Genomic DNA, 14526 nt, shown 5'->3' with positions numbered 1-14526 from the left:
ACGCATACGTGTACACAGAAAGGTTAATAATATTATTTCTTGTTTATTTTTATTATAAAAAAATAAACTTATGTTCGAAATTGTGCTTAAAATTAAGAACGTTCGCCGCTCTTGTATGATTAAATAGTGGACTGCATATCTCGGGTTATGTGAAATTAATATTGATATTCTCCGAAGAACCCCCTTTTTATTAAATGTTCGCTCGAAGTTGCGCGAACGCATAATCCGAATTGCTTTTAGAAATATAATCAGGTTACGCGAACGCATCCCTAATCACGCAAAATATTCTTAATAGTAGTATAGATTTTCCATAAATTGTTTATTACGTCCATGCATTTTTATGTGAAAGTCATGAGAAATCAATATTTTTCTAGTCTCTAAATTCCTCGTTGATTGCAAATTATATATATATTTTTTGCGTATAAATTATATTCCTCCGAGCCATTTTAATTTAAAGAATAAAATAAACAACGTGTGATTAATACTACCATTTTTCTCGTAAATACAGTATATGTATACTCAAATGCGAATGTATATGAAACTAAAAAAAATCTGACTCATGACAGGGAATGCTATTTTTGAAGAATTTTCATTATTCTATTTGTAACGAATGCTATTTTTGCACTCTTAAAATTGTTACACATTATAAATCTAATCTACTCTTACATCGTTTGTTCTTAATCTAATAGGCGAAATTATTTTGATTAATTCTGCTTATGATTGAGTTTGGGATATATATATATAATCAAACCAATTTGATTCTCAATCTATGTGAACTATTGCTAAACACTAACTTTCGCATTATATAAATTCCTAGGCCATTTGTTATTAAGAAAGAGAACAAATCTACCTGTTGACTTAATAAGATGATATTACATATAACATTATTCACCATATTTCAACATTATGAACATAACGGCGGATTGTACTAATGCATCTTTCAACTATTGATTATAAACATAACCATTATTATGCCCTATATGAACAAAATAAAACTAACATCATTTGATCTACAACTAAATCGGATGGTTGACAAAATAGGCTAGCGATATAGTTTTTGCCATTTCCATACTATTCTTTACTTAACTAACAATGCCACAAGACTTAATTAATGGCCAACTTTATGCCATATTTCCTATTTCTTGATAATTCAATCACAACTATACATAATGAAATTCTGAAATATATAACACTATTACAACACTTATGCGAACTTCAAATGGGAATGATTAACTATAGTCGTTATGTCAAGCATACTACCATGTTAAATAACTAAAACAAAACTGAAATTTAAACTAATAGATTTAAACGAGTAAAAGACATAATCATAATCCCAAACTTCATTTTTTCTTCCAATGTTCTTTTCACAACATGAGTCTTAAAAAATATGTACCTGGAAATGAGGGCAGAAGGGGTAAATTTCAGCAGTTGCAGCAGTAACAAAATCAGCAGATTTGAGCAACAAATGGGACCCGTGAAACCCAGATACACAATAGCAGTATTTTTTTTAGAAATTTCAGATTTTTAACTAAACAATAGGATCACATAAATCCGGACAGATTCAATGAAAAACAATATTTCTGATTTTTGAGACTTAGGACAAGGCAGACTGACAAAAAAAAAGCTTTTAATTTCAAAACACAGAATCGGCTTCAATACTAGTTTCTGATGTAGAATTCTGTTTTACTGTTTCTGCTTTCCTTTCTTTCTATCTTCCTCTTATTTCAGATTTCTTTCTATATGGTTGTTCTGTTCTCTATCTCTCTCTTACAGGTCTGCCTTTTTTTTCCTTCCAAAATCAGTCCCAACTCCTCTCTTATATAACTCATTCCCCTAATGCTGCCCGGACCCCTTCTTTCTTTTAAAATCAGAAAATCCCACTGAAATTCTGTTTTTATTACTTTAAGTTCCATTAAGTAAAACTTTTCCTGATTTTCAGCACTCCCATTACCCTTTGTTTCCCATTATCTCATTAAGTAATAGCCATTATCACTCCACTATCAGCACACTACTATTATCACATTACCCTACTATTTCTATCCCAGAAATACCCTTGAAAATCCCTTAATATTACTGTTATTACTGCCCAGACCAAAGACTGCCTAAACCTTAACAGATTTATCTGAATTAAACTATTTAGCAGCTAATAACCAATTCCTAAATCAAACAAACATTTTGTCCTTACAGACTATGCTAAATAGGGAAATGCAATAGTTAATGTACAAAAGCTAAATTCAGATTGAACACTGAACTTGCATACAAACATATTAACAAATAACGACTTAACAGAACATAATTTGAATCGAGATTGAAGTTGGCATGAATGCAGGGGCATTGTCAGTATTGGCATTACCTGAAACTAACTGCCCAGAAATCAATATACACACAACATCCATTTGACGGACTCATTGATTTAAAAACAAACATGATTTAAAAGACTAATCAACTGACTATCTATAACAATTGTCAACAAACAATAGGTAAACAGATTGTTTCAATCAGTATTATCATAAACGGGAATCCATAATATAACTAATCGACGAACCTAATCGAGTCGATTACACACATTGTAAACAAACATAACATACAGAGACAAATGCCATTATTTGATCACAGGAACGGGTATGAGACAGAATCACAAAACTAAATAAACAAATATGAAAAGCACACAGGCTATTGAAACAGGCAACAATATACACATAAAATACAGAAAGAAATAAGAAAATACCTCTGAATCTTCAAATGAATACGGACCCAAGCTTAACTTTGAATTCGGACCTTTTTGAGGCTAAACAGACTTTATTCGAAGTATTCTCAATTGAGAATACTTCGATTAAAGTCTCCTAGACCTCAATCCCTCACTTGAATTGAACAAATTCCATGACTGGAAATTTTTAGGGTTTCAAATTCTTCGATCTCAAATCCGAACATTTCTAGGTATATTCGAATCAAAGCAATGGTGTTCTAGGCACGAGGGGGGTGAGGTGGATAACTGGTGTGAGTTTGAGGTAGGTTGGGATAGGGTCAGGTTTCACTCGAATCTTCAAATGAAGATTCGAGAAGTTCCAAGTGGATTCGAACCATGCCACTAACAGATCCGTGATAAGGATGGACAGGGGAGACTGTGGTGTTAATTTGGAGGCCATCAGAGAAGGTTGGTTTTTCAGACCAACCTTCAATCGAAGATTCGAGACTATGTGATCTGATTCGAAGGAAACTAATATTAGATCCGTAAAGTGGGGGTTGTGAGGAGTCGACGGTGTTTAGGAGGTGACCGGCGGCGTTGTTGCCGCCGGGTTTCAAGCAATGGGGAATTAGGGCGGCTAGGGTTAGGGGTGTGTTTCGGAGATGACGATGAACAGGAGAGGAGGGGGGGTGTTTAGTTAGGGGGCGGGTTAGGGATTTGGATTTATATAGGATTGGGGTGGATGGATCAGGGCCGTCGGATTAGCCGAGATCAAAGGCCTGGATTAATTGGTATGAGAGGAACGGTTTCGTTTGAATTAAACTGGGGTATGGTTTGGCCCGGGTACTGGATCGGGTAGGGATCACGGGTTAGGTCAAAATCCTGGGAGCCCTTGGATCAGAAATAATGAACGGCCCCGATCTATTTCAACCATACGACGCCGTATGGTTTGCATTTGTAATTAAATGACCGGGCATCATCAAACGGCGTAGTATTTGCCCTATACTACGTCGTTTGATGGTCTTTGGGTTGACTGACCTGGGCTGGGTAAAATGCATTGTTTTGGGCCTGAATTTTTGTCAAAATAATGGCCCAGTCCGTTTTTCTTTACATTTTAATCAACTCTTTTCCTTTTCTAGTTTTGTTCCTTAATTATTAAATTCCTAATTTTAATTATAAAAACAAAATTACCCTTACAAAAAATATTAATTACCTTTTAACAATTATTAACACATAGACAAAACATTAATCACACAATGACATAATTAAATGACCAAAATAAGGTAAATGCATATTTTTTGTGATTTTCTTTTAATTATCTTTTAAATTCATAATTAAATCCTAGATATGCATGCAACATGTATTTTTTGTTTTATTTATTATTATTTAACTATAACAAAGTAAACATTTACGGACAAAATACAAATAATTAATAAACGCCACATAAATTCTAAAAACTGCATACTAAGAGAATTTTTGTTTTATTTTTTGATTTATTTTAGAGTAGTTTTCGTGAGGCAAAAATTACGTGCTCACAGCTGCCCCTCTTTGTGCGGAAACTCGAAGAGTTTGCGTGCAAAGATAAAGTGAGCGGATACGAGCGATTTTTGCATGTTCGAATACTCTGTGGGAAGCATTTTTTGAAAGATTTGATAGAACCTCTGCTTCAAAGGTTTCCTACATACCCTTGGCTATAAAGGAATCAGGTCAATGTAGTTCGGGAAGTTTTGGGTAGCTGGGACTACCATGGGACTGTGATGCTACTGCTGTTTCGTGCTGCTTTTACTGCTTGCTGACCTCCTTATTACCCCCTGCTTTAAAGGTAAAACAAAAGCTAAACTAGACTATGGTATATGAATTACAAGATCTTATCTAGATCATGCCCTTGCGTTTCTTGTTGTCTTGATGTCTCGGTGACTCTCGGGCATCTTTTGCTTCTGACTTGTTCCGCATTTCCTTTCATTGTGCCTCGTATTTCCTTTATTTGTTTGGGACTCTTGTTGTTTCTTGCTGGGGATTTGGTTGGACTCCTCTGCTTTATTGACATTACGTGTGCTCCTTTCTTATATGGGCGGGCTTTTGACTTCAACCCGTAATGTCAAACTACATTGCCATTTTGTTCTTCAGGTGGGCGCCTGACTGCTGATCCTTTAATTGTATTCCCTTATTCTCCAGGGGGACGCCTGACTGTTGATGCTTTAATTGTATTCCCTTATTCTCCAGGTGGACGCCTGATTGCCTTTTCGATTCTTCATCCTCATTTTCCAGGTGGACACCTGATTTCTTCTTTAATTCTTCATCCTCATTCTACAGGTGGACGCCTGATTTCTTCTTCAATTCTTCATCCTCATTCTCCAGGTGGATGCCTGATTTCTTCTTCAATTTTTCATCCTCATTCTCCAGGTGAACGCCTGATTTCTTCTTCAATTCTTCATCCTCATTCTCCAGGTGGATGCCTGATTTCTTCTTCAATTTTTCATCCTCATTCTCCAGGTGGACGCCTGATTTCTTCTTCAATTCTTCATCCTTATTTTTCAGGTGGATGCCTGATTTCTTCTTCAATTCTTCATCCTCATTCTCCATGTGGACGCCTGATGTCTTCTTCAATTCTTCATCCTCATTCTCCAGGTGGACGCCTGATTTCTTCTTCAATTCTTCATCCTCATTCTCCAGGTGGACGCCTGATTTCTTCTTCAATTCTTCATCCTCATTCTCCAGGTGGACGCCTGATTTCTTCTTTAATTCTTCATCCTCATTCTCCAGGTGGACGCCTGATTTCTTCTTTAATTCTTCATCCTCATTCTCCAGGTGGACGCCTGATTTCTTCTTTAATTCTTCATCCTCATTCTCCAGGTGGACGCCTGATTTCTTCTTTAATTCTTCATCCTCATTCTCCAGGTGGACGCCTGATTTCTTCTTTAATTCTTCATCCTCATTCTCCAGGTGGACGCCTGATTTCTTCTTTAATTCTTCATCCTCATTCTCCAGGTGGACGCCTGATTTCTTCTTTAATTCTTCATCCTCATTCTCCAGGTGGACGCCTGATTTCTTCTTTAATTCTTCATCCTCATTCTCCAGGTGGACGCCTGATTTCTTCTTTAATTCTTCATCCTCATTCTCCAGGTGGACGCCTGATTTCTTCTTTAATTCTTCATCCTCATTCTCCAGGTGGACGCCTGATTTCTTCTTTAATTCTTCATCCTCATTCTCCAGGTGGACGCCTGATTTCTTCTTTAATTCTTCATCCTCATTCTCCAGGTGGACGCCTGATTTCTTCTTTAATTCTTCATCCTCATTCTCCAGGTGGACGCCTGATTTCTTCTTTAATTCTTCATCCTCATTCTCCAGGTGGATGCCTGATTTCTTCTTCAATTCTTCATCCTCATTCTCCAGGTGGACGCCTGATTTCTTCTTTAATTCTTCATCCTCATTCTCCAGGTGGACGCCTGATTTCTTCTTTAATTCTTCATCCTCATTCTCCAGGTGGACGCCTGATTTCTTCTTAAATTTTGCAACCTCGTTCTCCAGGTGGACGCCTGATTTCTTCTTTAATTCTTCATCCTCATTCTCCAGGTGGACGCCTGATTTCTTCTTTAATTCTTCATCCTCATTCTCCAGGTGGACGCCTGATTTCTTCTTAAATTCTTCATCCTCATTCTCCAGGTGGACGCCTGATTTCTTCTTCAATTCTTCATCCTCATTCTCCAGGTGGACGCCTGATTTCTTCTTTAATTCTTCATCCTCATTCTCCAGGTGGACGCCTGACTTCTTCTTAAATTTGTCATCCTCATTCTTCAGGTGGACGCCTGATTTCTTCTTTAATTCTTCATCCTCATTATTCAGGTGGACGCCTGATTTCTTCTTTAATTCTTCATCCTCATTCTCCAAGTGGACGCCTGATTTCTTCTTTAATTCTTCATCCTCATTCTCCAGGTGGACGCCTGATTTCTTCTTTAATTCTTCATCCTCATTATCCAGGTGGACGCCTGATTTCTTCTTTAATTCTTCATCCTCATTCTCCAGGTGGACGCCTGATTTCTTTTTTAATTCTTCACCGTTTGTTTCCTGACTCAAATATTGTTTTTGCCCCTGTTTCAAATCAAAGAAAACTTCGTTAGTTTAAAGCAGGGTGGTTAACTGGGGCATTCTTGCCGACGGTGGGGCTTCTCTTCGTCTTGTTTTATTGCCTTGGAATGGTTGAAAAGACTGTTTTGTCCTTGTAATTGATCCTTAACTATAGTATCCCCAACTGTATGTTTTCCTTCAAACCCTTTTAACAGTAATCATATGTCTCTCCTGACATTGCTGATCCACTTTCGATTCCACTTTTCTTACACCCATATCTTATTTTTTTTGTCCTATTACCTCCTGCCCATCATGGCCGTATTTTTGTCCTATGCAACCTTGAATTTTGGTAGTATACCTTGACATTCCTCCTTATTTGTTTGGAACAAAGCTCATCTCAAAAGCTTTAGAAGAGTAAGATTATTAGTGACGAAAACATGATGATTTCGACAATCTAAAATGAAAAGAAAAATCCAAATTTGGATGACTGTTGGAGAAAGAATAAATGACTTATCTGATTGGAGTCACTGGCACCAATGATCATGGTATGCATTTTGGATTAATCAACCCAGTCTTTTAATAAATCTCCTTTCAATTGTTTCATTTTGTTTTCCCAAAATTTCCATAACCCAATTTCACTTTTTTTTTTCATTTTACAGACCTATTTGACTTGCAATATCTTAAAGAGTTTTCACCGACAAACCTTCCTCATTTGTTCATTTCTTAATTCCTTTTCGCCTTATGGTGCCTGCGAAGGTTTTCACCAATAAGACTCTCTCATTTTACTTTCTCTCAACTTCCGTCGTCTCATGGTGCCCGTGTGGGTTTTCACCTATAAGACTCTCTCATTTTTACTTTCTTTTCTTGTTTGGACCAGAGTGTTATGAACCATTTTTATTTGCTCGACTCGGCATTTTTCTAAGATTGATCGAAAGGTCTTTTTTGGTATGTGGTTGGAATCAAAAGTTAAACAATTTTGATATGGGTTTAAAATTACAACTCTTGGAATCTTTTCTTATTACCAATACAATTCCTGCCCCAGTTTCTTGATTGGGGTCTCTTGATGTTTCTTTTTGTGCACATTATGCATATCGTGCACCCTATGACCGAGCCGTGAGGCGCCTACGTATCCTTCTTTGAGGAATCAGGTCAAACGTAGTTCACTACTATAATAGTGATTTTATATATATATATATATTTGACTTTCATCGATTCCAAGAGAGGGAAAGAAAGAAACGAATGTGGTTCAAAGGGGAAAACAAAGGGTACAGTGTTTGGATAGCAGAATAAATTGCCTTTGTCATCCCAATCTTTGAAATAATGCCGAATACAAACATTTAATAATTATACCAAAAATCATGCATAATATCTCTTTACCGCATCAGAATTGATAGCCATGTCTATGCATTTGCCTTCAATATCTGTTAAACATAATGCACCATTGGATAATACTCTGGTCACGATGAATGGTCCTTGCCAATTCGGGGCAAATTTGCCTTTTGCCTCAACCTGATGTGGAAGAATACGTTTCAGCACATGTTGACCCACTTCAAACTTCCGGGGATGCACCTTTTTGTTGTATGCTCTTGCTATTCTTCTTTGATACAATTGGCCATGACATACTGCGGTCAATCGTTTTTCATCAATCAAGTTTAACTGTTCCAGACGGGTTTTGACCCATTCATCATCATCAATCTTAGCTTCGGCGATGATCCGAAGGGAAGGAATTTCAACTTCTGCAGGAATTACTGCCTCAGTGCCATATACCAACAAATAAGGAGTTGCTCCTACTGAAGTGCGAACAGTAGTGCGATATCCCAATAACGCAAATGGTAATTTTTCGTGCCATTGTCTTGAACCTTCTACCATTTTCCGAAGTATCTTCTTTATGTTTTTGTTGGCTTCCTCGACTACTCCATTCGCCTTGGGCCGATATGGGGTAGAGTTGCGATGTGTAATCTTAAACTGTTGACATACTTCCTTCATTAAGTTACTGTTAAGATTAGCACCGTTATCTGCGATGATCACCTTTGGGATTCCGAATCGACATATGATATTTGAGTGGACAAAATCGACCACAACTTTCTTGGTCACTGATTTGAATGTTTTGGCCTCAACCCATTTGGTAAAATAATCAATGGCTACCAGAATGAACCTGTGCCCATTGGATGTTGCTGACTCAATTGGTCCAATCACATCTATGCCCCAGGCGACGAAGGGCCATGGTGCCGACATTGTGTGCAACTCGGATGGTGGAGAATGAATCAAATCTCCGTGTATCTGGCATTGATGACACTTACGCGCAAAACTGAGACAATCTCGCTCCATGGTAAGCCAATAGTAACCAGCTCGGAGGATTTCCTTTGCCAACACATATCCGCTCATGTGGGGTCCGCAAACTCCCGAATGTACTTCAGACATGACAGCCGTAGCTTGTCGGGCATCTATGCATCTTAATAATCCAAGGTCTGGTGTTCTTTTATACAAAACTCCTCCGCTTAAGAAGAATCCATTTGCCAATCGCCTAATGGTTCTCTTTTGATCCCCTGTGGCTTGTGCTGGATATATCCCCATTCTGATATACTCCTTGATGTCGTGGAACCACGGTTCACCGTCAAATTCCTCTTCAACCATATTGCAGTAAGCGTGCTGATCGTGGACTTGAATATATAGTGGATCCACATAAGCTTTGTCCGGATGGTGCAACATCGATGCCAGGGTAGCCAATGCATCGGCAAGCTCATTATGGATCGTTGGAATATGTCGGAACTCCACTGATCGAAACCGCTGACAAAGATCATGTAGACATTATCGGTATGGTATGAGCTTCAAGTCTCGGGTTTCCCATTCTCCTTGAATTTGATGTACCAGAAGATCCAAATCTCCCATGACTAAGATTTCCTGGTTACCCATGTCTGCGGCTAGCCTTAACCCCAAAATACAAGCTTCATATTCAGCCATATTATTGGTGCAATAAAATCGTAGTTGAGCCGTAACAGGATAGTGATGCCCTGTTTCAGAAATGATTACAGCTCCTATCCCGACTCCTTTCATGTTAGCGGCCCCATCAAAGAAAAGTTTCCAGCCAGTTTTTTCAATTTGCTCCATCTCATCTATATGCATTATTTCTTCATCAGGAAAATAGGTTTTCAATGGCTCGTACTCCTCGTCGACCGGGTTTTCAGCTAAATGATCAGCCAGTGCTTGGGCTTTCATTGCAGTTCGAGTCACATAGATGATGTCAAATTCTGTGAGCAATATTTGCCACTTTACAAGTCTTCTCGTTGGCATAGGCTTTTGAAAAATATATTTCAACGGATCCAGACGCGAAATGAGGTAAGTAGTGTAGGATGACAAATAGTGTTTCAATTTCTGAGCTACCCAAGTTAGGGCGCAACATGTCTTCTCCATATGAATATACTTAACCTCATAATCTGTGAATTTCTTGCTAAGGTAGTAGATGGCCTGTTCTTTTCTGCCAGTGAGGTCATGTTGCCCCAATACACAACCAAATGAATTTTCCAAGACCGTCAAGTAAAGAATCAGAGGTCTTCCTGGCTCTGGCGGGACCAACACGGGTGGGTTCGACAGGTATCCTTTTATCTTATCAAACGCCTCTTGACACTCATCGGTCCATTTGACCGCAGCATCTTTTTTCAACAATTTGAAAATAGGCTCACAGGTTGTTGTGAGCTGAGCAATAAACCTGCTGATGTAATTCAACCTCCCCAACAAACTCATTACTTCAGTTTTGTTCCTTGGAGGTGGCAATTCTTGGATGGCTTTGATTTTTGATGGGTCTAACTCGATGCCTCGCCGACTGACTATGAATCCCAGCAACTTTCCAGATGGAACTCCAAATGCGCATTTGGTAGGGTTAAGCTTGAGGTTGTACCTACGAAGTCTTAAGAATAATTTCCTCAAATCCCCAACGTAGTTGTCCTGATGCTTTGATTTTATGATCACATCGTCCACGTATACCTCAATCTCCTTCTGTATCATATCATGAAATACTGTGGTCATTGCTCTCATGTAAGTTGCTCCGGCATTCTTCAAACCGAATGGCATTACCCGGTAGCAATAAGTTCCCCATGGTGTGATGAATGCCGTCTTTTCTGCATCTTCTTCATCCATTAGAATTTGATGATACCCGGCACAACAATCCACGAAAGATCCTATCTCATACTTGGCGCAATTATCGATCAAAATATGGATATTGGGTAATGGGAAATTATCCTTTAGACTTGCTTTGTTGAGATTGCGGTAATCGACGTATACTCTAATTTTGCCGTCTTTCTTTGGTACAAGAACGATATTAGCTAACCAAACAGGATATCGAGTGACTCGAATGACCTTTGCTTCTAAATGTTTGGTGATTTCTTCCTTAATTTTCACACTCATATCAGGCTTGAATTTTCTCAACCTTTGCTTGACAGGAGGCACCATTGGATCGGTGGGCAATTTGTGAACCACTAAATCAGTGCTCAAGCGCGGCATGTCGTCATATGACCATGCAAAAACATCTTTGAATTCTATGAGTGCTTTAATTAACTCTTCTCGGATCCTTGGTTCGAGATGGACACTTATTTTAGTTTCCCGGATATTATTCGTGTCCCCTATGTTGAAGTCTTCGGTATCACTCAGGTTAGGTTTGGTTTTTTCCTCAAAGTGAATTAACTCTTTACTAATCTCTTCAAAAGCCTCATCTTCATCATATTCTGATTCATAATAACAATATATTTCTTGAATTATTATTTCGGAACCAGATTGATTTTTAAGACTGGGCTGAGGATTCCTCATGCATGCCATATCACTAGAGCCAGCGTAAAAAGAACTGTACAGAAAAAGAAGAAAAGGAATAGAAAACTATCAGGAATGATAATGAAAAAGGAAACTGTATTTTATTGGATGATGAAAGATAACAAGGTTTGCACACTTCAAACAAACTATAAGATAAGCATTGAGATTACAACCATGAGGTAACCCAAACAAACTGAAGGAAAATCAAAATAAACTACCAAGACTCCTTTCGAATAGGGAGAGGAGTGGCTTTCCAATTATTAAGCTTTGTTTCTGGCCCAACGAATTGAACTTCTGCGTTGCTACAACCTTCCCCGCATTCCACCATATTCACATCGTCAAACAATTTCTCGAATCTTTCAATTAATTCCTCCTCAGGATTGACCAGGGATTTAGGAATTGTTGTTATCGGGCAATTTTTAGCACCGGTCTTGACAAAATACTTTGATAGATGTGGGACTGGTTTTGGAAGAACCCATGCCTTTTGTTTCAGCTTTCTGGCCTTTCTCACGTCGGTGACAGTGGGTATGAATCCCAAACCAAATGTTCCCCAGTTCTCGGGGAGAGATACTAGTTGTATAATTCCTTGCAAAGATGAGCCCAGACCTTTGCCAGGTATAAAACCATTTTTAACATTTCATAGGCTACCATGACTGATGCAGAGGTTATCTTTGGATTCGGAACCTCTGGAATTTTCTCTACCGATACTGTATCGGACACTTGGTATACCCATGATCCCTGGTCATTTTCTATTCCCTCGACCGGTACAATGGCACTGCTGTGAGCATTTAAACTTTCTTCCCCATGCACAACTATTTCTTGATGATCCCATTCAAACTTGACCGCCTGGTGTAGTGTTGACGGGACTGCTTTAGCAGCATGGATCCATGGTCGACCCAACAACAAATTATAAGAAACAGTTATGTCCAGTACTTGAAACTCCATCATGAATTCAACTGGCCCTATTGTCAGTTCCAACACTATGTCGCCAAATGAATCTCTGCTTCCACCGTCAAACCCCCGTACACAAATGCTATTCTTCTGGATCCTCTCCTCTTTGATTTTCAATTTGCTTAAAGTGGAGAAAGGGAAGATGTTTGCACTTGACCCGTTGTCAACCAATACCCGGGTTACTACGGAGTTTTCACATTTCACGGTGAGGTAAAGAGCTCTGTTGTGCTCAGTCCCTTCCACAGGCAATTCATCATCAGAAAATGTAATTCTGTTTGCCTCAAAGATTCTGTTGGCTATTCTTCCCAAATGATTTACAGAGATTTTATCGGGAACGTGAGCCTCATTCAGGATTTTCATCAAAGCCAAACGGTGCTCCTCTGAATGGATCAGTAATGACAATAATGAAATTTGAGCGGGCGTCTTCTTCAGTTGATCCACAACAGAATAGTCATGGAGCTTCATTTTTCTTAAAAACTCTTCCGCTTCTTCTTTCGTCACAGCTCTCTTTATTGGTGTTGGATTATTTTTAGTTTTTCTTAACTCTTCGGGAGTAAAACATCTTCCCGAACGAGTCAAGCCTTGCACCTCACAGACTTCTTCCTTGACTTCTTTTCCCTTGTACATTACAGTCACCCGTTCATAGTTCCATGGAATGGCCTTGTTGTTGATCACTGGTAGCTGGGTTACAGGTTTGATAATAACCCGATCTATACGGGCTCCTTCCACGAATACAATGGGTTTGCTGGCAACCCCTGGTACTATCACTTTCGGCCTTTCTTGCTTTGTGGCTACTTTGCTCGAAGATCCCTTCTCGACTACCACAGATGGTTCATCACCATTTCTGTTCTGCTTAGGTACCGACTTCTCCTCTGTTAACTGCTTATCCGGCTTAGCTTCATGAGACCTGATCATCATGACGGTTTGTGACAGCTTCTTTGTCTCCCCATCAACCTGTACTATTTCTATCATATTAGTCTCCTGATGGGCTGGCATTGGATTTCTGTTGATATTGGTAGCTTCGGGGGTTTGAACCTCGATTTTATTAGTATCAATCAGCTCTTGTATTGCATTTTTTAAATGCCAGCATTTTTCCGAATCATGGCCTGGTGTACCGGAACAATACTCACAGCTAATGGTGTAGTCCAGATTTTTTGGAGGAGGATTGGGTAGCTTAGATTGTATTGGTCTTAGCATGTCCAGCTGTCTCAGCCTGTGGAACAGACTAGTGTAGGACTCTCCCAATGGAGTGTAGGTTTTCTTTTTCTGCCCCCTTTCACCCCTGAATACTGTACTAGGTCTGAAACCTGGTCCGGAGTGGGCTCGCGGATAAGGGTAAGTACTTGGTATGACAGGAGCACGCCAATTAGCGTGAGCAGGTGGATGATTGTATGCTTGTGCATGGTTGATTAAAAAATGAGGTTCCGAAGGGTGATAGTAGTGTTGAGGTGAATTGTGGTGGTGAGTTGATTGGTGAGGTCGATGTTGATTATAATAAGGAGGTGAACCTCTGGATCCCGACCAAGTTCCTGAATCAACTACCGCTGCTTCCTCCCTCTTCTTTCTTCCGATTCCTCCTATCCCGCCTTGAATAGCTTGAGTAGTCGCCTTAATAGCCGAATAACTCATGATTTTATTTGTCTTGAGGCCTTCTTCCACCATACCTCCCATCTTCACTACTTCGTTGAATGATTTTCCTACCGCTGAAACCAAATGGGCATAGTAAGTTGGTTCCAAGGCTTGAAGGAAGTAGTCTACCATTTCACTCTCTTTCATAGGAGGATCCACTCTTGCTGCCTGTTCTCTCCACCGGAAGCCATACTCTCTGAAACTTTCATTGTGTTTTTTCTCCAATTTTGTCAAAGATAGTCGATCTGGGATGATTTCCAAATTGTATTGGAAATGGTATGCAAATACCTGTGCCAGGTCATCCCAGGTGTACCATCTCCCATGGTCCTGGCGTGTATACCACTCCAAAGCTGATCCGCTTAAACTTTGACTAAAGTAAGCCATCAATAATTCGT

Source organism: Nicotiana tabacum, chromosome 1, assembly GCF_000715075.1.
Source record: "Nicotiana tabacum cultivar K326 chromosome 1, ASM71507v2, whole genome shotgun sequence".
Taxonomy (NCBI): Eukaryota; Viridiplantae; Streptophyta; class Magnoliopsida; order Solanales; family Solanaceae; genus Nicotiana; species Nicotiana tabacum.
Note: the sequence above shows the minus strand (reverse complement) of the source record.